The sequence below is a fragment of the Gigantopelta aegis genome, unplaced genomic scaffold (assembly GCF_016097555.1).
Source record: "Gigantopelta aegis isolate Gae_Host unplaced genomic scaffold, Gae_host_genome ctg7713_pilon_pilon, whole genome shotgun sequence".
NCBI lineage: Eukaryota > Metazoa > Mollusca > Gastropoda > Neomphalida > Peltospiridae > Gigantopelta > Gigantopelta aegis.
The window spans coordinates 2,507-7,339 of NW_024536033.1; the positions used below are offsets into that span (position 1 = coordinate 2,507).

The 4,833-nt window shown below is 34.2% G+C and overlaps 1 long non-coding RNA gene across 1 annotated transcript; it reads left to right on the forward strand.

Annotated features, from left to right (window-relative positions):
* Window positions 1-740: 740 nt before the first annotated feature.
* Window positions 741-4,226, forward strand: LOC121366920. The gene is made up of 3 exons (XR_005957263.1): window positions 741-893; window positions 2,830-2,880; window positions 4,109-4,226. It is a non-coding gene; the product is annotated as an uncharacterized LOC121366920 (long non-coding RNA).
* Window positions 4,227-4,833: the final 607 nt, after the last annotated feature.

The window sequence follows — 4,833 nt, forward strand, 5'->3', positions numbered from 1 at the left end:
GTTTTTTTGTTAAATCACAAGGAAGAAAAATAAAGTAAGCTGGTGTATCACTCCCATCCCTGGTCCTCACAAATACATTTATAGAAACTACAATCCATAGGCAAGATTTCTTCTTTTTTTTTTTTTTTTTTTTTTTTTTAGGGGGGGGCGAATTCGTGATGGGATCATCACAAAAAAAAAAAAAAAAAAACCCCACAACTTTAGGTAACATTATCTATATTCGCATACATAATCCGACTAGATCGGTCAGCGTAAGTCTGTTTTAAAATGTATTTGCAAACGTAATTACTTTCATTTATAATATAAGAAAGACAGTATAAAATTATGCATAACACTGGCTCTTGAAAATGTTTAGTGAAATCTTTACTCAGGAATCTGTACGCTTAAATTCTATTTATTTATAATTCAATTAATTGGAATCTGGATAATTACGTTGTGTTTTGTTATTACATTTGTTTATTTCATTATATGCAGAGTAATCATTTATAATGCTTAATAGACAGAAGGCCACAAAGGCGCTAGATTAGTACATAATTATGATAATAATAATAATTATTATTATTATTATAAGTCTGTGTCGTCTTAAAAGATCAACGAAGGTTAAAAGCGATAATATGATTGGTCGGTTCCTGAACAGTCATACCTGGGATTTCATTGGCTTAGAGATAACAACAGGAAAAAACGCACCATTTGCAAGTTTGCCAAAATAAATTTAATAATAAATAATGACAAAACATTGTGTATTTTGCACTATGAATTGGATTTGAGATCATTTTGATTGAGCAGAAACAATCACAGTTTATTACCGAATACTTGGCTATGGCAGAAAATGAAGAACTTCGGTCAAGTTTCGGATGTCCTACTATTTTCGTCACGTTTGGAAGGGAAAAAAGGTAAACATGATTTTACTATTTTCTTACTTATTCTAGACACCTTTAATATATAAGTTGACATCTTTAACTGTATTTGTTCTAATATTGTGTGATGTTTGATGACAATCGAACAAATGTAATGTGTTCTACATGATGCAACATTGGGTCATGACACAGAAAATTTCCAAAATGGCCGATCAAGGCATATTTTTCGTGGGCAATTTAAATACACATAGATCACGTTGACATCATAAATAATACATTTAAATGCAAAATAAATATTTTAAGATGCCAAATTGATGCATTTATTACAGATTTTGTTTTGTTATTTCACCGATGGGTACAGATTTTTACAACGATTCTGGGGCCATTTAGGTCACATGACCAGTTTCACGTACTCTGATAGGTCAGCAGTCTTTGTTTACAAATTAATTTAGTTTTAATTGGTTTAATTTATTTAAAGTATCACAAGTAGCAGTCATTTTTCATTTTACTTAGTAATATATATTGTTTTGGGGTACCATATGTTTCGTCCCCAAACCAGTTCACCCCCAGTCAGTTCACCCCCAACTATTAGAGGGTTCGCCCCCTCCCCTAATATTATGTTAGGTAATAAAAATGATTTTGGCTTAGGTAATTGGTTGTTTGGCAAGTCTTACTTATTCCCCCCCCCCCCCCCCCAACAACATTTTTAAATATTTGTTAGAATTAATGTAAGGTTAAAGATAGTTATTAATTGATATGTTTTTTTAAGCTTATAAAACATTTTGTTTTATAATTTTAAGCAACATAATGTGTATATTACATAATCCTTTCTGGTGATCAGGCTTGGGGTCCCAACGTCATGCATTTTTATTTTTTTGGTACATACAAAATTAATTATTTGAAAGTAAAATTTGGTTTGGGCTACAATAAACCTCAATTGTTTAGGGTACCAGACGTTTCGCCCCCAAATCGGATGTCAGTTCACCCTCACGTGCTTAACCAGTTCGCCCCCACAAAGGTACCAGTTCACCCCCATAAAGATTTATATGTATTAGTTAATTAATTAAACTGGTGATTATGTCAAATGTGCCCGCACTGACTCAGGATCCAACCAAATCGTGGAAAGACGACAATCCCTCCCCTCTAAGAAAAGAAACACACACACACACAGTTTAACATGCCTCTAAAGAAACAATACAGTAATTGTTTAAAAGTAACAAATAATTGGGATTTGGGGGCGAACTGACAAATAGTTGGGGGTGAACAAGCAAACAGTTGGGGGCGAACAGGTCAAACTGGGGGCAAAACGTCATGAATTCATTGTCTATACAAAAAGTAAGTTTGTTTTGTTTAAAGACACCACTAGAGCACATTGATTTATTAATCATTGGCTACTGGATGTCAAACAGGTAATTTTGACATAATTTTTGAGAGGGAACATGCTAAAAATTAATTAGTAGCAATGTATTTTTATCTATGCACCATCCCACAACAGGATAGCACTTACCAAGATGAAATACATACGAAATCGTGCAACAATTGCCGATCGATGCATACTTAATGTTTGCTGAGAATATATATATATAATTAAAATATTTATACCATTATATTTTGTGTTACTTGTTTACTCCTCTGTTCACTTCACCCCCAACTATCGGTATGGATGCCCCCAAATATGTACAACACATCTTTGGTTGCATTTTGTTTTTTTATTATAAAAATTGTTTCATATTACTTTGACTGGGGTGTGGTATCAAGCCTTTTCACCCCATGCCAGTTAATTTCTTTTCAAAACGCTTGTCTTCTCTTTTGAAAAAAACTATAAAACTCTTAAACTGACACAGGAAAATTCTTGGATAGGATATTGACATACCTTTGGGGATGGATTGGTTTGCATGAGGATGAAATGGACATTTACTTTGATTACAAGAAACACAAGTTATATATATATATATATATTAAATTTTTTCAGAAAAATCGTCAGCGCATTCTGGTCATCATATTATAGAAATATTTGTGACTGGTATGTATTTAGCAAGCCATTATACATAATTATTCAAAAATGTTTGATTATACCAGATCACTTGGAAATTAACTTTAACATGTGTTATCAGGTTAGTCGGAAATGCAATCTCTGTATGACGGTTGGTAATTTTTAAAACATCTATTTCAGGATAATAACTTTTACACTTTCCTTAACATTAGATTTTTTTTTTTTTTTTTCAATTCTTCCTTGTCCGCCCATATTCTTGAGTGAGCATCTTGAATTAAACATTTTAATAATAAAAAAAGTAACTTCCAGTTTACATTTGAACAGCATCTGACATCACATGTATGGTCACTGACAAGCATGCAGGGCTTTTTCTCGTTCTAACCAGTGCACCACAACTGCACAAAGACTGTGGTATGTGCTTTCCTGTCTGTGGTAAAGTGCATATAACAGACCCCTTGCTGCATTAGAAAAGCTGTAGCAGGTTTCCTCTGATGACTACGAGTCAGAATTACCAAATGTTTGACATCCAATAGCCGATGATTAATTAATCATTAATTAAGCGAGAAGAAACCTGCTACAATTTTCCATTAGTAGCAAGGGATCTTTTATATGCACTATCCCACGGACAGGATAGCACATACCACAGCCTTCAATATACCAGTCGTGGTGCACTGGCTGGAACAAGAAAAGCCCTAAGGGCCCATCGACAGGGATCAATCATGGGTCAACCGTGCATCAATCGAGCGCTTTACCTCTATAGCTGGAAAGGAGTTGCATGCAGTTCTATGATGTACATTAATATTGTAGTATACATGTACAAACTAATACATGTAGACAAATGCATGTATTTTTTTTTTTTTTAATTTCATTATTTCCCTCCCAGTCCAACACCCTTTATCTTTTCGTAATAGTTTATATTTTGTACGCCTGAAAATTGGTACAGATTCTTTAGATTCAAATATATATCATGTATTGTATTTTTTGATTTCTTCATAATTAAAATTACATTGAATATTTCAAAGTCTGTTTTATCCTTGAGATTTGATTGATATACCAGGTCAAAAAGTAAACTTGAAAATTTAACTGAAAATTAGTTTATTTTCTCTTGAAGTTTTGATTCCCCACACCTGAAACTTGGTAGGCTATGATTCTCTAGGGTAGTCTTTTTAAAACGAACAGAAAGAACTAAATGTTTACATTAATAATAAACAATAGCTAATTACACAGCAGATCTATCCAGACTACATTTGTTTTTCAGAATCCCATCTGAATGTTGGATGACATATATCAAGATGACACTGAACAGGACATAACTGAGGAAAATGGATGTGAGAGAATCCAATCTAACAGTTGGAAATAAATATATATATTATTTATAAAATATTTGTTTGCATATACTGTTCAGATATATTAGTGAAAAAAAGAAAGAAAGAAATGTTTTATTCAACGACGCACTCAACACATTTTATTTACGGTTATATGGCGTCAGACATATGGTTACGGACCACACAGATTTTGAGAGAAAACCCGCTGTCGCCACTACATGGGCTACTCTTCCGATTAGCAGCAAGGGATCTTTTATTTGCGCTTCCCACAGGCAGGATAGCACAAACCATGGCCTTTGTTGAACCAGTTATGGATCACTGGTCGGTGCAAGTGGTTTACACCTACCCATTAAGCCTTGCGGAGCACTCACTCAGGGTTTGGAGTCGGTATCTGGATTAAAAATCCCATGCCTCGACTGGGATCAAACCCAGTACCTACCAGCCTGTATACCGATGGCCTACCACGACGCCACCAAGGCCGGTAGATATATTAGTGAGTCAGAATGAAACATCACTTTGTTTGTTAAGACTATTGTGCTTCAATTTTTATGTTTTGTGGACAGCTACATGTAGTTTACAGATAGGGTGTGTAAGCGGTGGCATTAATACAGCAATTGCCCGAGAATATTGAAATGTGGCCTCCAAGGACAGATTGCTG